The sequence below is a fragment of the Megalobrama amblycephala genome, linkage group LG7 (assembly GCF_018812025.1).
Source record: "Megalobrama amblycephala isolate DHTTF-2021 linkage group LG7, ASM1881202v1, whole genome shotgun sequence".
Lineage (NCBI taxonomy): Eukaryota > Metazoa > Chordata > Actinopteri > Cypriniformes > Xenocyprididae > Megalobrama > Megalobrama amblycephala.
Genome location: NC_063050.1, coordinates 29,649,404 through 29,675,677, shown reverse-complemented (window position 1 = coordinate 29,675,677; position 26,274 = coordinate 29,649,404). Strand labels below are relative to the sequence as shown.

Genomic DNA, 26,274 nt, shown 5'->3' with positions numbered 1-26,274 from the left:
ATAACCAACTATACAATGACGAGGATAGACAGAGAACCGAACGAAACACAGGGTTTAAATACAAGGCCAAACAGGGGAGTTAACAACATAATAAATAAGACACAGCTGGGACAAATTAACTCAATGAGGGTAACCATAGAAACAAAGCAGTGGCGGGAAGGAGCTGATCAAAATACAAACAAAATCCAAAACAGACAGATATGTGACACAATGCATATATTACAGTGTATTGAAAAATATAAGCACTAGTTTCCCATATATGGAAATGAATTATGAAATATATCGCATTATATTTTGCAGTATATTCCCATATGTTTTTGTTCCGTAAGGGGACTGTGTGTGCTGCGGTTCACGTGACACTAACGTGAAATAAGACTTCATTCACCTCAATGGAAAGCATATTTACACTGTCTAAATCATTCCCTATCCCCTATATAGTGTACTATGTTTTGCATGCTTATATCTCCTAAATGCAAATTTTGTCATTGCTTTGGAACACATCAGATATTAAAAACCTTAAGGCTAACATATTCATACTAAAAGCTAAATAATGTAATTTTTTATTTCAGGGGAACTTTAAATGAATGAATGTCAATACTAAGCAAGAGTGAAAAGAGTGTTGCATATTTCTTACATCATGCTTTCTATTCTTCAGATATGAAAATGTTTTAACTTGTGTGCTGGAATGTATATGTTTATGATATAAAACAGGTTAAAAAACTGCTCATCAAATGTCTATGTTGAATATCATTGTATCTTATATTTTTCAGTGGTTTTTGCCTAGAAAAAACTACAGTCTGCACATGACTTTACATTGACTTTACATAGTCAAATATCTGACTTGTTTCTTACCTTAACACATCTTTCCCTTCATTAGGTGTTATTCGTTGTACCAAATTCACCAGCTGACCATGCATAATTGCTTAATCATACGGGTTAATTCCATGATTAATACTCATAACAGGAATAAAATGTATGTGTGTGACCATGGTTTGATTCTTGTGTGCACAGGTGCAGAAACATTTGTGATTACTGAACCAAAATGCATTGTATTTTATGAGTAGACAATATTGTGACAAATATAGCATAATGAAATTATATAATATGCAATTATTGATTATTATAATCATTATAAATAATTGTTATAATAGTTTTTTTTTTTTTCGATTTTTCATTCATCTATGATGAAATCAATGAAAAAAAATGTCATGAAAAAAAGTCAATTTACCTCAGTTGATTGGTAAAAGAAAAGCTCATGTTATCTGAACATACAGCTTTCCCAAGAGCTGCATTTTTGTGTGAAAACAACCTTGGTTCCCTTCAAAGTAATGAGCCCTCCATTTAGCAGAGAGCACCATCAGTGCTAAGATCTCTCTAGCTATAAATGTTCCCTATCCAATGCGTTGCGTTTTCTAAAAGCACAAAATGACACCATCGATTGCTCTTCAGAGAGGCCACATTGGCGTAATGTTTATTTTACTTGTGCCATCAACCAGTTTTTGTTTTTTTTTCCCTCACTGGTAAACTGATCCAAGCCAAGGTGAGAAACCATCTGATGTCAGCGAGCAGATAGAAATATCCAAGCTTTCAGAGAACAACACTAATCCATGATCGCTCAGTGTTGGAAGCTGTCAAAGAGTAAAGGTGGGTTGAGAGATACGGCATTGTGATCTTCCCAACCCTTGCACCTACTGTCACAATAAAGACAAAAAAAAAAAACAAACAAACAAAAAAAAACTTGATAAATATCTCACTGACCATGCTAACACTACTGTGGGATGTAAAATAAAATTTGTAAGGAACCTGCTCTCACTTACTGTTAATGGAGCCCCTGAGCTGCTTTCTGAGAGGGCAAATAGAGGTGAGCATTGAGCTGTGTTTCCTGAGCTGACAGTTGCTGACATTTTTGTGTTTGTGGCTGAAGCTTTTTTCTACCTTGAATCATTACTGAACCAACAACTATAAGATAACAGAGCTTACTCTTTTGTGTTAGAACAGTCCCTCCATTTCCATTTGTCCCATGCTGGGAAACAAACAAACAAACAAACAAATAAAAAGGCCAAAACAGGGGAGTTAACAACATAATAAATAAGACACAGCTGGGACAAATTAACTCAATGAGGGTAACCATAGAAACAAAGCAGTGGCGGGAAGGAGCTGATCAAAATACAAACAAAATCCAAAACAGACAGATATGTGACACAATGCATATATTACAGTGTATTGAAAAATATAAGCACTAGTTTCCCATATATGGAAATGAATTATGAAATATATCGCATTATATTTTGCAGTATATTCCCATATGTTTTTGTTCCGTAAGGGGACTGTGTGTGCTGCGGTTCACGTGACACTAACGTGAAATAAGACTTCATTCACCTCAATGGAAAGCATATTTACACTGTCTAAATCATTCCCTATCCCCTATATAGTGTACTATGTTTTGCATGCTTATATCTCCTAAATGCAAATTTTGTCATTGCTTTGGAACACATCAGATATTAAAAACCTTAAGGCTAACATATTCATACTAAAAGCTAAATAATGTAATTTTTTATTTCAGGGGAACTTTAAATGAATGAATGTCAATACTAAGCAAGAGTGAAAAGAGTGTTGCATATTTCTTACATCATGCTTTCTATTCTTCAGATATGAAAATGTTTTAACTTGTGTGCTGGAATGTATATGTTTATGATATAAAACAGGTTAAAAAACTGCTCATCAAATGTCTATGTTGAATATCATTGTATCTTATATTTTTCAGTGGTTTTTGCCTAGAAAAAACTACAGTCTGCACATGACTTTACATTGACTTTACATAGTCAAATATCTGACTTGTTTCTTACCTTAACACATCTTTCCCTTCATTAGGTGTTATTCGTTGTACCAAATTCACCAGCTGACCATGCATAATTGCTTAATCATACGGGTTAATTCCATGATTAATACTCATAACAGGAATAAAATGTATGTGTGTGACCATGGTTTGATTCTTGTGTGCACAGGTGCAGAAACATTTGTGATTACTGAACCAAAATGCATTGTATTTTATGAGTAGACAATATTGTGACAAATATAGCATAATGAAATTATATAATATGCAATTATTGATTATTATAATCATTATAAATAATTGTTATAATAGTTTTTTTTTTTTTCGATTTTTCATTCATCTATGATGAAATCAATGAAAAAAAATGTCATGAAAAAAAGTCAATTTACCTCAGTTGATTGGTAAAAGAAAAGCTCATGTTATCTGAACATACAGCTTTCCCAAGAGCTGCATTTTTGTGTGAAAACAACCTTGGTTCCCTTCAAAGTAATGAGCCCTCCATTTAGCAGAGAGCACCATCAGTGCTAAGATCTCTCTAGCTATAAATGTTCCCTATCCAATGCGTTGCGTTTTCTAAAAGCACAAAATGACACCATCGATTGCTCTTCAGAGAGGCCACATTGGCGTAATGTTTATTTTACTTGTGCCATCAACCAGTTTTTGTTTTTTTTTCCCTCACTGGTAAACTGATCCAAGCCAAGGTGAGAAACCATCTGATGTCAGCGAGCAGATAGAAATATCCAAGCTTTCAGAGAACAACACTAATCCATGATCGCTCAGTGTTGGAAGCTGTCAAAGAGTAAAGGTGGGTTGAGAGATACGGCATTGTGATCTTCCCAACCCTTGCACCTACTGTCACAATAAAGACAAAAAAAAAAAACAAACAAACAAAAAAAAACTTGATAAATATCTCACTGACCATGCTAACACTACTGTGGGATGTAAAATAAAATTTGTAAGGAACCTGCTCTCACTTACTGTTAATGGAGCCCCTGAGCTGCTTTCTGAGAGGGCAAATAGAGGTGAGCATTGAGCTGTGTTTCCTGAGCTGACAGTTGCTGACATTTTTGTGTTTGTGGCTGAAGCTTTTTTCTACCTTGAATCATTACTGAACCAACAACTATAAGATAACAGAGCTTACTCTTTTGTGTTAGAACAGTCCCTCCATTTCCATTTGTCCCATGCTGGGAAACAAACAAACAAACAAACAAATAAAAAACAGCTGGTCATCAGCTTACGTTTTGGTCAATGTCAGCATAAATAATCTCAGGTTATATCTGTAACCATAGTTCCCTGAGAAGAGGAACGAGACACTGTATCATGGATCGATGCTATGGGGACACCATCACCAATTTCATTGGCCAGCGACAGTCCATGATGCCACTACTGGAGTGCCCGTGAGTATAAGAGGGCACCTGCAATTTACGTCATCAACTTCTTTGTATAAAGGAGACGTGCAGGCGAGCACGAGGCAGGGCAACGAGACGCAGTGTCTCGTTTCCCTTCTCAGGGAATCATGGTTACAGTTGTAACCTGAGACGTTCCCTTTCGAAGTAGAAGACTGAGTCTTGGATGGGAAACCAATACCCACTCCGCCATGCTGAGGGAATGCTTGCCTCATTAGTTGTGCCTGTGTACAACCGTAATAAGCATTGCATAAACTGACTCTATAGACTTACTTAGCTGGAGTCAGATGCGAGAGTCATTCAGGGTGCATCCTAAGACTTATAGCTGTCAAGTGGTAAATTTACCTCGGACATCACCCAAGCTCCTATGCTCTGTGACATTTACAGCCCAGTCCTGGCGTTTACAGCCTTCCTCCCTTCCATGGGAGCCAGGCGTTAGCCACATGAATCCCTTGAAGGCAGAGGAGCATGAGTGGCTATGCTCTCCCTCTGGCCCTGCCTCCATTCCTGCCTCCATTCCTTAGGTGAAGATTTAGATTGGCGGGGATGTACTTCCTGAAAGCTGTTGACCACACCCTAGCCTCTCTAAACTTCCTGACTACTGTCTCTACAGAACTGCCAAAAAGCTCAGAGGGTGAGATCGCCTCATCAAGGAGAATGTTTTTCAGTTTCTCCTTGATGTCTGCCAAGTTCAACCACAGTTGCCTCACTGTGGCCACCATCACTGCCATTAAATGACCAATGGCAGCGGCTGTTTGTTTAGTCTGTGGTGCGGCGGAGCTCACGACTGCTTCAGGAGACAGCCCCTGCCCTTGATCCAAATCTTTAAGCAAATCTGCCTGGTATGCAGAAACGGAAGGCTCATTGGAGCAGGATGGTTATGGCCAGATAGGAACCGCTATCTGCCTCAAACGACTTCCTGTCTCTCGCACCCCCAAACTAGATTCAATCTAGTTGTGTTGTGGGTGCTCCGGTAGTAACGTCACGGATTGTTGTCCCCAAATGAAATTGTTGTGTTGGCACACATTGTTTATACATACTGATGGTTTATACGTACTGTAGCTCTGGTTTATACATACTGTAGCTCTCTGTATACATACTGTAGCTCTGTAGCCTCCATGCTGATAAACTTACTTAAACCAGCTCTTTAGCTGGACATCTAGCCTTGCCAAACTGGAGTTTAGCTGGTTGAGCTATGCAGTCAGCTTGTCTTTCAGGCCTGACTAGCCCAAAATCCTTCTAAAATCCACCAATAGACCTGCCTGGCCAGACTTTCTAAGACTAGGAAAACATCTTAAAACTATCATTGTACAAATGATTTTTCAAATTGTAAATAAAACAAGGATTATTGGAGTACATTTTACAAGAAAATACTGTTTTACTACAAAGTTTCTTGTTCAATTCAATATGTTACTTGCCATTTCTTTGTAATTATTTGTGAAATTTAGTAGTGCAGATTCATTTATATTTATTTATATATTGTATATATACACACACACACATACATATTTATAAGTTTATATATTTATCATAAATTGTACTGTCCATAATCAATGGTTTTATTATTAGCTAAAAATAGAATAAATTAAAGCTACTGAAAATTGTTTTGTTAATTGAAATAATAATAATAAAAAAAATATTTAGCTGTGGTTCTCTCACTTCAGTCTAATGGTGCAGTTATTATTATTTGTTATTTAAACAACATGCTTACACTCTGCTTGTTACACACACAGGGACGCGCAGCAGCACACAAACATGCCAAATATTAAAAATAAAAGGATTACAATGTAAAAGATTATTACTGTTACGGATCACAGACTCACAACAATGTCAAAGTGAATATGAGGCTTTATTGATCGAGGCATGTATGAGTAATGTAGAATGAGCAGGATGATAATATTGAATGAGTATACTGACAGTTCTTTGTTTTGCAGATGGATGGAGGAGATCGTGGAGCTGAGTAGTTGAGCACACACTTAGGTGGAGATGGTGGAGTGTGGAAGGAGTCACTGGAGACATAAAGGATCAGGGAGATGCAGGACAATAGCATACACTGGACAAGGTAAGTGCTGACAGGTAAGTGAGTCCATACAAACGAGACCAGACAACGTGCTAGGGTGAAGCGTGTGCTTAAATGCTGCTGTGCTGATGAGGTGATGGAGATCAGGTGCAGGTGATTGCTGAGTGAGAGCAAATGAGTGACAGGAGGGATGGAGTCCAGTGAAGGTAAGACAGACGGTGACCGTGACAATTACTGTGTATATAAAGATAAAAATGCCTACATGTCTCCAGAGCAGGGTTTCATAACCCCAGGTAAAAAGCAATGTTAACCCCGCATCTAAATTACGAGTGTGAAACATTCCCTTACCCGGGGTTAAAATTGGTGTTTAGAACGACAATAACCCAGGGTTAAGTGCAATGTGAAAAGCTCTTCTGATTGGTTTATTGCATGTTACACCTAAAACACACCTATGACTCATTAAGAGACTAGCTACAACCCTTTTGGACCATGCGCCTGACACACCGACTATTTTTCCCATTGTTAAACTAGCAAAAGTGGATTCGGACATGCCCTAAGTGCACCTGCGCCATGTGCTTCAGACCATGTGCTTAGATCGTTAAAATAGGACCCTCAGTCTGTGAGTGTGTTCGCTGGCTGCGTGTTTGTTATGTTTTGTGTGAACCCACAGCTTAAGAGTTTTTCTCATAGTTGCACGTTTGTCTTGTTTTATGTGTGAGCACATGGCTTGTGATTTGTTTTTGCTGGCCATGTGCTCTCGTCTATTGTCTTGACCCCACCCATCTTGTTACCTGATTTTTGGTTCATTTGCCCCACCTGTCCTCTCACATTACAGTACCTGCCTTGTTTGCTCCCTATTTATTCTCCTTGTTTGCAGTCCTGTGAGAGTTTGTTGAATGTATCCCTTGTGTCCTGTCAGATCCTGTTTGCTCCAGTTTGGAATCCCTTTATAACTCCAAACTGGCCAGGTTCATTATCAGAACAAAATAAATAAATAAAATTAAAATTAAATTAAAATATACATGTAGTGCATGACCTTCTGTAAACCTTTGACAACTGTTTGTATTGTAATAATTCAAATATAAACATTAGTAAAGAATAATGTTTTTTTTTTATTTATTTATTTATTTTTATTAGTATTATATTTTATTATAATAATGTTTAATAGCGTCCTGTGGGAGTTTGTTGAATGTATCCCTTGTGTCCTGCCAGATCCTGTTTGCCTTGCCAAGTCTTGCCCTGTCCAGCTGCTGGTCTTGTTTTCCCCCATGGGCTAGTTTTTTTTTTTTTTTTTTTTTTTTTTTTTTATAATTAATAAAAGCCCTTAGCTTCTGCATTACTGAGTCCTCGCCTCATCCTTTCACCCAAAACCTGACAAGTTGCCAATTTTTATTGCTTTTTTTAAATAGCTGCAGTCTGTAACTTTTTTTTTTTTTTTGATCCAAAAATATATATATATATATATATATATATATATATATATGAAGAGTTTCGTTGCAAAACGAGATAACTCTGTTTTTAACATTTTTGTCAAAACATGTTTATTATTATGTTATCATGTTATTATTTTGTTTTATGGTGCTACTTAGCTGTATTTTTTAAGTTATGAAGGTTTAAATCAAAACAAACCAACTGCAGTTGAATTGATATTAATTGGAATGCACAACCAAAAAACAAGATTTTTGAAAAATTAAAAAAACTGAGTTATCTCGTTTTGCAAGGAAACTCATATTTTACATAATGTGTTTGTTAATTTTATTCGTCATGTAGGATAGGCTGTGATATCATGTGCATTAAACTATCTTCGTCTTCCTCCTATCTTCCATTAAAAAGAGGTGCAATACTCCAGATTTCCAAAAAACAAAACAAAAAAAACTTTAATTCAGTTGATATAGGCTAAAACAATCTTGCTGTTTGCTGTTTGAGAAGCGTGTTTATGTGTATGTGTATGTGTGTTGTTTCCTACAAAGACATGTAGAAAATACAATAGGTCACTATCACTGAATTAAATGACATAGGCTATAAATCACATTTCTTATCAATATACATTAAGTGACATATTTAGGTAAACGACACTGAAACTGCAATGATTAAAATAGCGTCTTAAAGATACACAATAAGGTTCAAACAGAATACTATACAGTGACATCAAAATTAGTTTTAATAAGCAATAAGTTTAGTATCACACCGAACTATTGCGGTCATGAAACTGTGGTGAGTTATGCAACTAGTCAGAACAATAACAGATACACTTTCAAGCAGATGCACAACCCATGTGAAGATAATAATTCCGTAAATAAATGCAATTTCGGGTTACAAACAGAGATGGCGACAAAGAGCCAAAACTTTTGGACTGCAGCTTTAAGTTGAAGTATAAAATTGCTAAATCTAAAACTGAAAATAAATAAATAAATAAATAAATAAAGCTAAATAGAAATAAACTAGTAAAAAAAAAAGACTGTTAGAAAAAAAAAAACTATAACTTAAATGAAAATAAAAAAGTATAGAAATAAAATCTAATTCAAAATATATATAATATTATTTAATATTACAAAATAATATTAAAATATCACTGTCCCTTATTAATGCAATGTCTTTACAAAATAAAGATTAATGCATACATTGCTCAAAACTGTGGTTTGCCTAGAACATTTTCAAACTTTTGGAGAGCACTATATGTTGCTTTCTTGTTGCTGAACATTAGCTAGACCAGCACCAAACCAGCATAAACCTTTTTTTATGTCCCTCACACCAGGCTAAACTCTGCTGAACTCTCCTCCCCATTATGGTGTATTTTTGTCTCTGTCTCAGACAGTATTCTCTATTATTACTTTCTCGTCTGTAATGCTATCACAGGATGTCTTGGGCTTTCTTGCTCCCGGCTTTCAATTCCTCTCTCTCTATCTCTCAAGTCTCTTTCCCCTCACAGCTGTTTCTGACAGTATGTGCTCATGCTGGCTGTATGAGAGGGGCAGCCGTGTAAGGGGGTGGCCACGCATAATTAGGCTTCTCATAACCACCACTCTATTGCAGCTAAACATAGAAATCCCCCAGGCCATAAGAGAAGCCACTGTGAGGTGACAAAACATTTACTATTATTGCCAGATGGGGGCGATGTGACTCTGCTCTGATTGTACAACCCACTGGCTTGTCCTTTTGGTTTTCTCTGCAGTGATCAGTTAAATGTAGTGGAGAGAGATGAAAGAGATGAGAAGGGCAGGAGAGAAAGAGAGAGTGGGGAAGAAATCTGATGGTAATCACTGATAAATTAAAGTCTCACATCTGTACTGAAAAACTTAGAACAACAAGTGCTCTAGTTTGGAAGCCCTTTACCACTCATCTTTAGCACTCCAAACTGGTCAGGATCATGATCAGAGCAAAAAAATTTGCATGACCTTCTGCAAACCTCTGACAACTGATGTTTTTATTGAAAGATCTCCAATATAAAAATTAGTAATGATAATTAGTATTAATATTATATTTTATTATAATAATGTTTAATAGCATCAAATTCTGTCTGAGAATAAAATGTGGAATTAAAGTCATTCAGCATTATCCCCCGGTTTCACAGACAAGGCTTAAGCTATAGTCCCAGACTAAAATGCATGTTTGCCCTGTATTATTAGTCAATAATTTTATCCCTTAAAACTTATCTTTGATCTCCAAAATTACATATTTAAAAAAAAATTTTCCTGTGAAAAAAAACTTGCAAATTAGCCCCACCTCCACTCGCTCACACCAACTCAGGCTCTTGGACAACTTACTGAGGTAAACGCTGCACGATGGTATCGCTCTTTACAACATCGGACACATAACGGTAATTAATATGATTAGCCTTTTGCTTGACTATGTTATGAAACAGCTAATTGTTTGCTAATGTTACAGAAACCATGTTCCTGTTCATCATCTCAGAGTTAGACAGCTGCCTTCAAGCAATCAGTATCCTTACAAACGCTGTGAACAACTCAAAACGTCAGTGGAGAAAGGCGTATGGTTCATCATAACATCATAATATACATCATACTCCCGCCATATTGCTAAATTAATACGATTTTTCATATCAACAGAAAAATATACCAGGATAACCTGGCTTCTCTCGAGAATCCCTGCTGGTTCGCTGTTAATGATATGCTAAAGCCCGCCGGCACGTTGATGTGATTGGTTACAAGGTAGTTTGTGACATCACAGACACCAGTGATTTCAAACCACGTTTTTTTTGAGACTGTCTTTTTTTAACTGCAGTTTCAAGGAGAAAATACTCAGCAATAGTGTTGGCAGATGAATTTACACATGGTTTGTCTTAAAGCATATTAAAAACACCACATAGAACATATAAACAACATTAAAAACTTGATTTTCGCCACAGGGGGTCTTTAACTGAAAGCAACTTGCACTGACTGACATATCAGTAATGTTTTTTTTTTTTCCAAGGGGACATTCATAAATGCTACTTAAATGCCCTTATTGAACTAAGGCCTAATCCTGATTTAGTCTAAGCCCTGAAACCAGGCCCTTATTTGAAATTCATAAAACAATACATGTAGGCTTAAATTACAAATGATTAAATCAAATTAAATAAGTTTGGTAACACTTTGGTAACACAGTAAGCTCCCATCAGTTAAAATTAGTTAATGCATTAACAACTAACAATAAAAATACATTTTGTACAGTATTTATTAATCTTTGTTAACATTAGCTAATGAAAATACACCTACACTCTTAAAAATAAAGGTTCTTAAATGGTTCTTTGGCAGGGTGTATGGTTCCATGAAGAACCTTTACTATCCAAAGAACCTTTCCATTGCACAAAAGGTTCTTTGTAGCACAGAAAGGTTCTTTAGACTATAAAATGGTTCTTCACACTCAGTCTCATGTTGTGTACGTATATATATATATATATATATATATATATATATATATATATATATATATATATATATATACATATTTATTATTATTATTATTTATTTATTTATTTATTTTTCAGGAAAGTGAGATCAAGTGAGCTAAATTCTCCTGTCTGGTCCAGAACTAATTCAGACTAATTTTTCCAGACTCAAATTAATATAAATAATGCAATATAAATTATTAATTTTGAGTTATATAAATAGAGTTGTGGTGTTTATCAATTGAAAAACAGATCAATCCTTTTATATATTTTAATGTTTTGCATGACTCAAGGCTCACTGAAAATCTTTAAAAATTATAATGTGACTTCGAAGGCGTTGCTGATTAATTTATTATTTAACTAAAAGCAAAGTTTAGTATAAAAATCCTGCAGTAATGTTTTAAAATTAGTTTTAAACCCTTTGTAAAGGGTTTGCCTTGCCTTGCCTATATGAATGGTTCGTAGAACTACAAAATGAGTTTCAAATTCGCGATTGAATAATAATGTAATATAATGTAATATAATTTAATGACATTTCAAATTGTTTATGTAGTGTTTTAATTCAAGATGCTTATTTAAGTGCTGCGTGACGTGTTTTAATGGGCGCGCGCGCTGAGTTGCCATAGAAACGGGCCAGCAACACCAACTGACAAGTTTAAGAACTCCGTCTCTCACTGTTGGTTTCAATGCTTTCAGGTGAGTTTAACCCCTACAAATCACACAATAAATACACACAACTGTTGTTGACACTTTCTTACATGTAACTGACACGCTTCTGTTGAATATTTACTTCACAGAAATGGCTCCGGAGTCTTCGAAAAAGTCCGTTAGCATCTCAACCGTTTTCCGAAGAGGTAAGGTAGGCTAAACTCTTGTTTATGAAAGTTTGGGCTTTTAACCACATCTTTATGTGTAGGTGAGCGGTTTTGATAGATTTGTAAAGGGTTTGCCGGCAGTTTGTCAATGGTTTATTTGAAGTTGGCCAATTATTTATTTATTTAGCTTAAAATATACGCTGTAACGTAGCCTACCGTTAATCGGTGACGTCACTTAATACACGCAGCGTGAAAATTTGCTGCAAACTATTGCTGACAGATGAGAAAGCTCATTAAATAACTTTATAGTATTTTTTTTTCTCACAACATATTTGTTTATGACCATGCATCTGTTATATTACAGTTTAGGAAGGCTTTGGCCTTTTCTGCTCTGTTTTCTTTTAATAAACCTGGCACTGCATGCTAAATATTATGACAAATTGCATGTTATGTTTCTAGATTCTTCCATGCTGATGGCCGTGCAGCAGAATAGGAGCAGACCTCAATCATACACTAATGTTCAAAAGTTTGAGGTTGGTGCAATTTATTTATTTATTTTTTTAAAAGGAAGTCTCACCACTGCTGCATTTATTTGATTAAAAATACAGTCAGAAAAGAAATATTGTAAAATATTATCACAATTTTAAAAATACCCGTTTTCTATGTGAATATATAGTAAAGTGTAATTTATTCCTGTGATCAAAGCTAAATTTTCAGCATCATTACATCAGTCTTCAGTGTCACATGATCCTTCAGAAATCATTCTAATATGATGATTTGATGCTCAAGAAACATTTATGATTATTATCAATGTTGAAAACAGTGCTGATCCAGATTTTTTATGGAAACAGTGATACTATTCAAACATTTGAATATTAAGATTTTTAATTAAGAAAAAAAAAGAGAATTTAATTATTTTATTAATCAAGGGTGCATTAAATTTATCAAACGTAACAGTGAAGACATTTACGTTGGAAAAGATTTATATTTTCTAAAGTTTTAAATAAATTTAGTAAATGCTGTTCATTGAACTTTCATCAAAGAATCCTGAAAAAGGTATCACCATTTCCACAAAAAATGTTAAGAAGCAAAAACTGTTTAATAATAAATGTTTCTTAAGCAGCAAATCAGCATATCAGAATGATTTCTGAAGGATCATGTGACACTGAAGGCTGGAGTAATGATGCTGAAAATTCAGCTTTGATCACAGAAATAAATTATATTATATATGTATAATATATTAAAATAGACAACAGTTCTTTTGTGTTGTATTACTGTTTTGTATTCTTGATTAAATAAATGCAGACTTAGTAAGCAGAAGATTTTTTTTTTCAAGGTACCATATAACATTGCTACCTAGTGCTTATATTGCTTAAATACCATTAATTAGATGGATATGTGGTTCAAGATGCTGTGATAGGCTTCCGCCCCATGACCCTACAGACAAGTGTCACACAACAGGAGGTGACAGACAAGTAAGTTGAAACACAGATTTTATTTATAACAGTGGCAAGGAACTGCATGAGAATGCAGACTAGTGAGTATAACAATTCAGAGATGGATGACTTGGCTGACTGGTGATGATAATCTTTGTAGGAGTGACGGTGATGACCAGGAGTTGGGATGAAGCAGACGACAGATGACGGAGGACAGATGACAAGAATTCACAAAGGCAGGTAGGTACACAGGTTGGTATCGTGAAGGAGTCTGTTCGTGTACGTAGAGATGAGACCAGACAAAGAAGTGCAGGTTGTGAGTGTCTTTATGGTGTGCATTGATGAAGAGGTGCAGGTGCGGCGAATCAGAATTCCGGGGAGAGTGAACAAGTGGGCGGAGCTTGCTGATCTGGTGACGATGGGTTGATTGTGGTCTGAGATGGCTACGACTCCTCCCCCTCCTCCACGGGCGGCTCCTGACGGCCGGATGGTGTGACGACGGGGCCTACCTCAACCCCTAGGAGCTGGGCAATCTAGGTGTTCGGTGTGAAGAACAGCTGGATCCAATTCAATGAGGTACTCTGGCCCTGCCACCGCTTGTCGAGGGCGGCCCTGATCCTGTAGATAACTTTCTCATTTGCGAGCTCAGGAAGAGGAAGTACCTTATCGTCACCAGATTGTGTGAAGGGAGACAACAAAGGTTCAGAGTCAGGTTTGAGTAGTGGCACATGAAATGATAGTAAAATGCGGTAGTGTGGTGGAAGATTGAGCCTGTAGGTGACCTCGTTGATCTGCCTCTGCACAGTGAACGGACCTATGTAACAGGGACTCAGCTTACGGCAGGGCAGGCAGAGACAGATGTCCCATGTCGAGAGCCACACCTTCTGACCTAGTTGGTAGCAAGGGGTCTGTGTTCTTCGAGTGTCAGCCTGCCTCTTGTGTCTCTGCACTGCCTGTTGGAGATGCACGTGAGCTGAGTCCCACACCCTCTCGCTCTGCTGGAACCAGTGGTTGACAGTTGGAACCTCCAAGGGCTCACCGGACCAGGCGAATAAGGGAGGCTGGTATCCAAGGATGCACTGGAATGGGGTGAGGACCTCAGGTACCTCCCAATCTCCTGGATCTTCCGTTCAGTCTGCCCGTTAGTTTGCGGGTGGTAACCGGAGGAGAGGCTCACAGAAACTCCCAGGAGTTTGAAGAATGCTTGCCATACCCGTGAGATGAATTGGGGACTGCGATCTGATACAGTGTCCTCTGGTAGGCTGAAGTGGAAGAACACATTTTGGAAGAGGGCTTCTGCAGCTTCAAATGCAGTAGGTAGACCTTTCAGAGGGATGAGTTTAGACGCTTCGGAGAAGCGATCAACGATGAAGAACACAGGTATTGTTGCAGATGGTGGAAGGTCGATCATAAAGTCAATCCCCAGGTGTGACCATGGACGATGTGGAATAGGCAGATGAACCAGCTTCCCCTGTGGCAGTTTGCAGGGAGTGTTGGTAATAGCAAAGACTGAGCATCCCCTGATGTATCAGGAGATATCTTGAGCCATGGTGGGCCACCAGTAGCGATGACGTAAGAGCGAGAGGGTATGTTGACTACCTGGGTGTCCAGAGCGTGAGCTGAGTCCATGAGGGACAGACGATAGGCTGGTGGTAGGTAGAGTAGCCCCTCAGGACCTCCCAGCAGAGCAGGATCGGAGCATGTAGCTTGGGCGATTTCTTCATTGAGGGACCATTGAATGGGACTAAAGATCATGGCACGGAATTGGACGGGGATGCACACTGGTGAGTATAACAATTCAGAGATGTATAGATGACTTAGCTGACTGGTAATGATAATGTCTCTTTGCATGAGTGACGGTGAAGACTGGGAACTGGGAAGCAGACGACAGAAGACAAAGGACGGGAATCCACAATGGCAGGTAAGTACACAGGTGAGTGTCACGAAGGAGTCTGTTAGTTTACGTAAAGACGAGACCAGACAAAGGAGTACAGCTGATCTGGGCGGAGCATGCTGATCTGGTGACGATGGGTTGATTGTGGTCTGAGATGGCTGCGACTCCATGACAAAAAGTGGTTTGGAGAGTGAATGGATGGATGAATTTGCAAGATTGTACTTTGACTTGCATTGATTTTGTTTCTCTTCTTACTGCTGTTCAGTTTTTTCTTTTTTTTTTTTGTCATGTCGCATCATTATACTTGTGCTAAAACTATGAAAATTGAGAAACTAATTAAAATTTTCTTTCTCTTTCTCTTTCTCTTTCTTTTTTTTTTTTTCTTCCTGTTACAGGATGCTACCCAGTCCCAACCATTCATCAGAAGGACTGTGAAAGGGGGAACTGTTTAAACCACCAGTGGCGGTTTCCACAGGATAGTTGTGGATGAGGGGGGTACTGATATTAACACGTTGTATTCACTGTATTACACACTATAGTGTGTATATATTTTTTAAATTCACTGTGACCATTGAGTACTCAGACTTGACATTGACGGATGACATTGAAGATGTTTGCAGTGATCGAGTCTCAGACAGTGTCAAGTCTTAATACTCCAGTACTTGTGCACACCCCTATTAAACGCACACACACTGTATCAAGGTATGATGTATACTGCAATGATGTATAATGTAAATGCAATAAATATTTTAATCATATACTGTTTTTTTGTCAAGTGTTGTTACTTTTGGATTTTCTTCTATTATATGAACTATTAAAGAAAATTTATAGTATGATAAATGTGAGGATATTATTGATCTGGAAGAAATGGGGCCATAAAGAACCTTTTCATCAGTGGTTCTTTGTAGAACCTTTAAAAAGAGTTCTTTGTAGTACCAGAAAAGGTTCTTTATGGCACCAAGAACAAAATGGTTCTTTAAAGAACCTTTCACAAAACGGTTCTTTAGGGAACCAAAAAAGGTTCTTCTATGGCATCGCTGTGAAACCCCCTTTTTGGTTCTTCCTGGCACCTTTTTTTTTAAGAGTGTAATATGCCTTCCTTATGGAACATATTATGTAGTTAGTGAGTCTTGTAATGTAGAAACATTTAAAACAATCACCACATAAACCCATTATGATAAATGTAAGCTTTCTTCCTTTGTATGAAATAACTCCACTATGTCTCTTTTATTACTCCCCTCTTTGTGTTTAAATGAAAGATGTGTTTTATTTTATTTTTTTTACTTCAATGCTTATATAGTTTCCATGTAAAATAATTAATGAAGTTAGTATTAATAATATGTGATGATTTAGACAACATCAGTACTGAAAGTATTGTTACTGCAGGGTGCAAACAGTGTGCAAAAAAAGGAATGCTGCATTAATTGTTTATTTTTTAAAAAGACACAAAAAACAAACAAACAAAAAACATATGCTCTGATTGGCACTGATCACAGGATTTTCATATGTAATTGCTGCAATCAACCGCACTTACGTAATAAAGGCACCAACAGAGAATGACTTCAACAGAAATCATTTAATTCCATCAGAATGCAATTAATCTGTGATGCACAAATGCCTTCGACCAATTTAATCACAAGGTAATGCAAGTAAGTGTATGAAACAGACTGCAGGATCAAGCTGTGGGTTATGGTTGGCTACCACTTTGCCTGCAGTAAAGTGTGATGCGATTTCACCTGCAGCCTATTTGGCTGACTGGGTATAATCTTTTATTCATTCCACTCTTATGTGACAGTGGGATACCCACTCAGAATCTGGCTGCTCATATCAATCAACAACCTTCAGTGAGCAAGAGAGGAGCCATAGTGATTGTCGCATTGCTGCATATGATTCATAATGCAACGGGCCATTGGTGTGTTGAAAGCTTGACGTTATTGTTTGGACTCATCAAGTTTCATAGTATTAAACAATTCCACAGAGTTCTGTTGCATTATGGGGTGGCTTGTGAAACAATATTATTGACTATTTTGGTTTGCTTCTACCACCTGAGCTGCAGTACCAATTTAGAGATGTTATAAAGTGTAAAATGTAAGGGTGTAGATTTGGTTTGGGGACATGCTTCCTTTTGAGATTTTATTTATTTATTTATTTATTTTACAAAATGGTCTTTTGTGGTAGCCTGCATATTATCCACACATCCAAAGTTGGTTAATAACATAACTGCAATTAAGTAATAGTTAACAATTATGTGCATGGCCATTATTTTTGCATAGGATATAAGCATCCTTATCAGTTTGACAGAATTTTCTACTTTCTACTGTTCTTGCTCGTTTTGGTTATTGGTGGAGGAAATATATTATATAATGTTGTACATCATAAGGAGCAAGAAAAAACATTACACATAGGGTAGTGGAATGAAAAAGATGCAAGTTATTGAGACGCATTCAACTTTTAACTTGACACAGCATTCTAAAAACATAGCACTCATGCACAAGATGCTGCAAAATATTAACAAGCCTACTGCATTTTTGATTATTGGAGGCATTTCTGGTTTGGAGGAATTCCCCTCATAAAAACTGAAACAAATAATTTCAAATCATAAGGTTGCGCCACAAATAATCCTTATCCATCAGTTTGAATGAATGAACTGTAAAATTTCCTTTATGTTCTATTTTTAGATGTCTGAAGAATAACATAAAGCTTGGTGTTTTAATGTGACATTGTAACAAGAATATCTATGGCAAGAGCTTTTTCAGTTGCTGCATTCTTTTCCTCCTGATTATTCCCCCCACCACCTCCCCACACTTTGTATTCCGCTTTAACAGTATGAAAAAATGTAACATATTCTGCCCGTTTGTGGTCTGTTCTCCCGATTTATGATATATCTCATGAATAATTCACTGGAATGCTTAAGACTTTTGTTCATCTTCGGAATGCAAATGAAGACCTTTTTGATGAAATCTGAGAGCTTTCTGTCCCTTCATAGACAGTTATGTAATTGAAACTTTGAAGCTTCAAAAAGTTCATTAAGAAATCATAGAACTAATCCATATGTATTGAGCGGTTTAGTCCAAAGGTCATTCAGTTTTGGTTGAGCTTCTGTTAATGTTTGCAGTTACTTCAGAAAATTTGGACTAAACTGCTCAATTCATATAGATTCGTTTTCCGATCTCTTTATGAACTTTTTGAAGCGTCAAAGTTCCAGTTGCAAATGCTGTCAATGGAGAGACAGAAATCTCTCAGATTTCATCAGAAAGATCTTGAACGAATGAACGAAAGTCTTATGGGTTTGAAATTACACAAGGGTGAGTAATTAATGACATATTTTTTATTTTTTTTGGTGAACTAAAACTTTAAGGCAACTGACATACTGACAGACATACTGTATATTAATAACTAATATTACTATGATATTTAAAGGATTAGTTCACTTTGAAATGAAAATTAGCTCATCCTTTACTCACTCTCAAGCCATCCTAGGTGTATATGACTTTCTTCTTTCTGACAAAGACAACTGGAGAAATATTAATAAATATCCTGATGCATCCCAGCTTTATAATGGCAGTGATGGGTTCAATGAGTATGAGCTAAACAAAGTGCTTCCTTCCACATCCATCCATCATAAATATGTGCTCCAGAATGTTAATAAAGGCCTTCTGAAGCGAAGCAATGCGTTTGTGTAAAATAAATATCCATATTTAACAAGTCAAATATCGAGCTTCCGCCAGACAGCCTTCGATATACAAGTTACGAAGAAAGTATAAACTGGCATCGCGTCAGTTACACTTTTTCCGTAAGTTTAATAGGTAAGGCGCATGACGTTGTTACAGTTCACGTCTCCCCTGGACTCCATCTCCCATGATCCTCCCTGTTCCACACCTACTCACCTGCACTCCACGCATCACTTGCACCTGGACTTTGTCATTAGCACTCCCTTTATATTGGACTCACTTGCCTGCACTCCTTGTCCGTTCTACTGTTTGCCATATGTGTTTGGTTGCTGTTCCTTGTTTAATAAACCCAGTGTTTGTGTAAGTTCGATTCTGCCTCATCCCTGCTGCAACCAAACTTGTGGCAGAAGAATGGACCTAACTGCGAGGACTTCTACATCAATATGGGGATTTTCCTAGTCCCAATTCCTCCACGGTGGACCATTTGTGGTCCCTTAGACAGGACGGTCGCCCGCTGGAGAGGTACTTGGAGTAATTTTCTGAGCTCTCTTGCTTGGTGAACTGGCCAGATGCACCGCTTAACGCGTGTTTTATGAAGGGCCTGGATGTGGATTCAATTCGTTATATTGAACCTTCCTGTTCCTTCTCTCTAGTCAAGTCTATTAATCTGGTTCTCTTTTTAAATGGTTCTGATTTCGAAATTGAAGAGGTTCAAGAAAAAAACATGTCTTCCTCGTCCAGTCCCCTCAGAAAAAACACGCGGCCTGGTCAGTTCACCTACTGCCAGTTTCCTCCACGTATCCCTCCAGTGGGTCATCCCATGTTGTCCTGCCTGTCCCAAATTCCAAGCCGCTGAAGAGAATGGCCGCCGCGAAGCTCAAGCCGCCATGGATAATGGCCGCTGCCGCGCCAGAGCCACTGAACAAAGTGGCCACCGTGAAGCATAAGCCGCCAATCAAGATGGCCGCTGCCGCGCCAAAGCCACTGAACAAAGTGGTCGCCGCGAAGCATAAGCCACCTACAAAGATGGCTGCTGCCACGCCAGAGCCACAGAACAAGATAGACCACTGGCTAATAGATTTCTGGACTGAACCTGTCGCTCCAGTTCTCCACGAGCATGCTCCAGTTCTCCACGAGCCCGCTCCAGTGACCGAGTCGTCTCCAGACTCCGCTCCAGCTCATGAGCCCGCTTCAGCCCACGAGCCTGTTCCATTCCACAAGCCCTTTCCTGCCACCAATGTCACAAGAAATTTTTTGGGGGGAGGGGCATGTACCCTTGGGTGGGAAACATGTGGGTGAGGCTCCTGACCCGCCTTGGCATCCCACGGCCCCTGTCCTGCCATGGCATCCCACGGCTCATGTCCCACCATGGCATGGCATGGCATGGCATATTTATCATAAGTAAGAAGAAAGTCATATACACCTAGGATGGCTTGAGGGTGAGTAAAGGTTGGGCTAATTTTCATTTCAAAATGAACTAATCCTTTAACACATCAGTAATATTGTTAGTTAATGCTTTTAAACTTTGACATTTATTTTTAATGTTCGATGGTTGAAGGGTGACTAATATCATCTTATTGTAACCAGATTTTGAAAATGCTTATTATTGCTATCATAGAATGAATATTTCACTGACTGTTTACAGCTTAATGAAAGAGATTTTGTTCTCTCTCTCTCTCTCTTTGTGTTAACTCAAATTTTTAGTTGCAATGAGCTCAAAATTCTAAGGCAACTGTGTTACTTTTATTCAGTTAAATCAAACAATAATTTTTACAGTGTAAGTACACTGGAAGTACAAGTCTGGTATTGTTTGTGTAAAGTGCACTCTGTCTTGCATGTTGGCTTATCTCGTTTGGAATAAATATTCTGTTATATATTCATTGTTAAATATTCAGAGCACAGCCAGACCCAGAGCCCGAAGTCACTTTACCATGACATAGGCTATGTTCACACTATCAGTCCAAATCTGATTATTTGTGTATCTGATTGGAATCTGATCTAAAATTATTGACTGTCCACATTGTGTATCGCAGCTGTTCAGATCCGATTTGTGTGTCCATGCTGCTCTTTCGTTTTCTGGAATATCTGCATTGGTTTCTATGGCATTGACGTTACATTGGTAGGCATACGCCAAACATAACAACGACCAGAGGGGTTTGCAATACAGATGTTGTCTTATTTACAACATGACAATGTGTAGCCATTGCGCACTGGACTACTGGGTCTTATGAGGCAGCGGTAGAAATGTAGGAGGCTGGTATGAGCAGCTTTATTCTGTGCTGTAGTCTCTGCCGGTTTCAAAACATGTCTCTGTTATATTATCATTTTCTGCTGTCCGGAACTTTGCAACAGCACAACCTTGTTTCTGCAGCAACTTTCAGCATGTTTGTCTGATGTTTCCGATCAGAACAGTCAGACTGAAACGTATTTCCAGAAATGCGATTTGAATAGGATTTCAAACCACATATGAATGTAGCTTGAAACAGATTTGTAAAAATCACATTTCATGTCTGAATTCGTATTTGGACTGATAGTCTAAACGTAGCCATATAGGAATCAAATGGAGGAAAATACACAAAACAAATAACAATGCAAACGAGAATGTAAGGATCAACAAACAAAAGCACTCAACAAAAAACCAAGATGAATGCAAAGGACCACTACAAGCAGTGTAGTGCAATCTACAGTGCATAGTCCTGGTTAACATAGTCCTGTCAGGGTTTTGGGTGATGGATGAGCAAGGACTCAATAATGCAGAATGGAAGGGCTTTATTCAATAATAAAAATAAAACAAAACACAACAAAAACTACCCCGAGGGGGAAAACAGTCTTGGCACGGCACGACACGACACGACATGAGGTAATATATGACAGCGATCCAGCACAGGACTGCAAACACAAGGAGAATAAATGGGAGAGCAAACAAGGCAGGTAACTAGGGAGGACAGGTGGGGCAAATCAACCAATAATGAGGTAACGAGATGAGACCACATGGCACAAAGAAACATGACAAGTCATGTGCTCACACTAAACATAAACACAAGCACATGGCCAATGAAAACAAATCACAAGCCATGTGCTTACACAAAACAAGATATGAACACGCAACTATGAGAACTCATAAGCTGCGTGTTCACACAAAACATGACATGAACACAAGAGCGCCTGGCCAAAAAGAACCAAGCAGGCACTCACAAAACACGAGACAAGAGCTCACAGCAAGTGAAAGTACACTCAACCGTGCGCTCACAATAAAGACAGGACATGGGGCGCAAGTGTCCGAAACTGAACTAGACATGAGTGCCGGGATCTGAACGCCATGCTCCCAACATGAAACAAGATACGCAGACAAGAGAGCGCATGGCTCGAGAACACTGGAGACTGTACGCTCACACAAAGACAGGACAAAAACGGGAGTGTCAGAGCTCTGTCACAAAACCAAGAAATAAACTAGACAGAAGTGACAGAACCCTGACAAGTCCTGCATGTTTCCACCCACAGCGCCGTCATTTTGTTTTCGCAAGTGAAAATGGTTTACCAGTTTTAAGGCAAAAGTTTGAGCAAAGCATGCTACTGTTCTTTCGTTGGCTGCACAGACAAGCACAGAGAACACTATTTAGAGTCTTGTTAGCTTGGATAGTCTGCAAGTTGACTCTGGCAAGCATGATTGGAAAAAAATATTAGACCATTCACAGCATTTAATTGCAATCACACACGTTAGCCTGGTGTGTATGGCTCTTTTTGGCAAACAGGTACGCTATGTATAGTGAGTGTCCATACAGGATTTTGCTCAAAAGATTAAAGGTTTAGTTCACTATTACCCCAAGATTTACTCACCCTCAAGCCTATTCTATGTGTATATGACTTTCTTCTTTATGATGAACACAATTGGAATTATATTAATAAATATTCTGATGCATGCAAATTTTATAATGGCAGTGAATGGGACCAACAAGTATGAAGCTCAAGAAAGTGCATCCATCCATCATAAATGTTCTTCACAGGGCTCCAGGGGGTCATTAAAGGCCTTCTGAAGCAAAGCGATGAGTTTACATGTGTGTGTGTGTGTGTGTGTGTATATATATATATATATATATATATATATATATATATATATATATATATATATATATGTGTGTGTGTGTGTGTGTGTGTGTATATATATATATATATATATAATGTTGTCTGCATGAAATAAAATGTAACAGTCTTTACAGTCCTACCAGGGTGGAGATTACTCAGTTAAAGTTGCTTTTCTTTGCAGGTGGCTGATATGTAACTGACTGTGTTCAAAACAGCATACTTCTCTACTATATAGTAGGCAAAAAGCAGTAGGTGAATGAATACGTTTGTCCAAATCCTTAATATTCACAAAAGAGTAGGCGAAATGTACCTGGGTGGTGTACAGTACGTGAAAGGAGACGTATGTCCGAAACTACAGAGTATTCATAAAACTGTAGGAAAAAAAAACCCGGATACCCTACTGCTTCTGCCCAGATTCTGAAGTGTTCATCGATGGATACTTTTCTATCCCAGCCTTCCCAAGGGTCCATGGGAGAGGATATAATCGAACATGGAGGAGAATCGCTATAATCGAACATGGAGGAGAAAAGCAATGTGGGTGTTTTCAAATGTGAGTAAACATGGTTCCTTGTGTTAAAATTGCATTTGTTGAACCACTGTAAAGTAAACTGTTGAATTGTTGAAGGTGTAAAGATGCTAGGCAGTATAGTATATTTGTGGTTTTGCTGTAAAAACACATTTTATTATGTATAGCTCCAGGGGAGGGGGAGATCTAGTAAGCACATGTACGTCTCCAAAGTGGATTTACATAAACCATGAACGTTTTAAAGATGCTTACTAAATGTCTATTTAACATCTGACAGGAAAGATAAGCACATCACAACTTGACATCTGAGTGAGTGATGTATGTGTGCTGTTATGTAGTAGAATTCACTTTTGTCAACACTACTTACATTACATGAATATAACAAGTAATGTCAATAAATCTACATAAAGCAACTAAACATAAGTTATATATTTTATTTGTCCATTAGTACTGTTAATACATTGAGGAACATTTGTGTTGGTTAAAAAGTGAGTTAACAAAAAGTGGTTAAAAAAGTATTCTAAATGAAAATGAATCAGTATTCTAAAATAAAAAGAATGATAACTCTCTAGTAACTACTGGAGTCATTGTAAATTTTGTTTTTGTAAATGATGTTTTTGTATGTTTTTGTACAGTTTTGTACAGTAATTCCTTATGATGTATTTGGTAACACTTAAGTAATTACTAGTGGATAACCATGATCTTCACTTTAGAATACTGATCCAAATAATTAGTAGTTCCTTTAGAAGGATGTAGTAACACTTCAGCAATTATTAGTGGGTTACCACAATCTTCACTTTAGAATACTGATCCAAATAAGTAGTAGTTAATTTAGAGTTATATAGTAACGCTTCAGTTATTATTATCCAATACTTTACAAAAACATCAAAAGTTTACAATGACTTCAGTAGTTACTAGAGAGTTATCATGTTTTTCATTTTAGAATACTGATCCAAATAATTAGTAATTCCTTCTGAAGGATTTGGTAATACTTCAGTCATTACTAGTGGGTTACCATGACCTTTACTTTAGAATTAATTATACATTATGCATTATTCACATTAATTATAAACCTTCTGATTGTCAAATATGTGCAAGTTGATGTGTTTTGCTGTTTGAACACCTTTATAACTATTGCGTTAGTTAAGTATACTCGCGATGGGCGCTGCCATGTTAGTTTGCACCGCACAGAGAATCGGATCTATTAGATTTACAAAACATGAATTCATCCACTTCTCCCAAAATACATGAAAGTAAGTGAGCCAGTGAACTGGGGAAGAATAGACTATGTGTATCTGATATGAATAAAACATGTCGACTAATTATAATGGAAAGGATTGTTATTGCTGCTTCTATAGACATCAGTGTGTATTTTACAAACTCTAAATGTATTGTTTTGTTAGTACTCATGTGTATTTAAATGTCTGAAACCTAAAATAAACATTATGTGGTTGAAAACACTGCATATTTGTGATATAAAAAGTGGTGAGCGCGTCCGGATCTGGCTCGGCACCAGCCAAAGCGCACAAGTATGTTTGAATTTGGCAGTTGATCACGTGATGCGCTGAACGTTCTAATCACACTTGTGTGATCGTACGCTCCAGGGACCCACACCGGTGTGATCATACGCATCAATGGGTTAAAGGGTTAGTTCACCCAAAAATTTAATTTGTCATTAAGTACTCACCCTAATTTTTTTTTTGCTTCAAAACGATGTGAAAATTATCCTGTCCACTCATTCACATAAAACAATATAGATTTAAATTTGTTTTGACATGTTTTGCGAAGGCCAAAAAGGCACATTATTGAGCACACTGATCTAAAGACAGAGACTTAAACACACACTTTTGTGCCATTCCTGTTCAACATACCTGTCATTTCCAAGGTGTTTTTTTTCCCTTCATTTTACCATGTTCATGTAGTGCAGCTTGCTGATGTTGGAGAAAAGAGAAAAACAGTTTCAGCAGGACTCATCAATGGCATCTGGTTCCTGTAAAAAACAAAACAACAACAACAAAACAATATCAGAAGCAACTAGGGCTGCATCTGTGATTTTTCTGGTTAAAATTGTGATTTGAAATTTACAAAAAATATAAAAAAACACCAGGTTGTTGTGCCTACTTTTAGGGCTGCATAAAATAATAATAATCGCAATTTTACTTTACAGAAAACTTTTATTACATTCTTCCATCTTAAAAATATATCTAAACTACCACATATGCTCCCAATGACAAATGCAGAACAGTTAGTTAATGCCCTCATGACCTCAAGGCTAAATTATTGTAATGTTCTACTGGGTGGTTGCCCTGCACGCTCAATAAACAAACTACAGCTGGTCCAAAACGCAGCAGTTAGAGTTCTTAAAAGAACCAGGAATTATGACAAAATAAGCCTGGTACTGTCAGCACTGCATTGGCTCCCTATTAACACTCTGGAGTCAGAGGTATCGCCGGCGATACCACCTTGGTTTTTTTCTTACCAGTGTGAAAGAGACTCAAAATACTCCGTCAGTGTTGCACATACAATTAAGAGTTATACACCATTTTAATCTGTGAAATATCTTCTTTTATTTGTGTACACTCAGAGTAAAAACAAAATGTTGTGCTTTTTGCAAAATAAAGAAAACTAACATGATGCGTGATCTGTCATCTCCCTCTGAAGGAAGTCCAATCTGATAGTTCTCAGAAAATGAAGTGTAACTT

At 37.5% G+C, this 26,274-nt stretch overlaps 2 long non-coding RNA genes across 2 annotated transcripts; one reads left to right on the top strand and one right to left on the bottom strand.

Moving 5' to 3' along the window:
* Positions 1-1,441: 1,441 nt before the first annotated feature.
* LOC125271437 lies at positions 1,442-2,027 on the bottom strand. The gene is made up of 2 exons (XR_007185613.1): positions 1,818-2,027; positions 1,442-1,691 (listed from the first exon to the last, which is right to left on the bottom strand). It is a non-coding gene; the product is annotated as an uncharacterized LOC125271437 (long non-coding RNA).
* Positions 2,028-11,687: 9,660 nt separating this feature from the next.
* Positions 11,688-16,050, top strand: LOC125272247. Its single transcript, XR_007185795.1, has 4 exons — positions 11,688-11,843; positions 11,945-12,001; positions 12,422-12,495; positions 15,688-16,050. It is a non-coding gene; the product is annotated as an uncharacterized LOC125272247 (long non-coding RNA).
* The last annotated feature ends 10,224 nt before the right edge of the window (positions 16,051-26,274 follow it).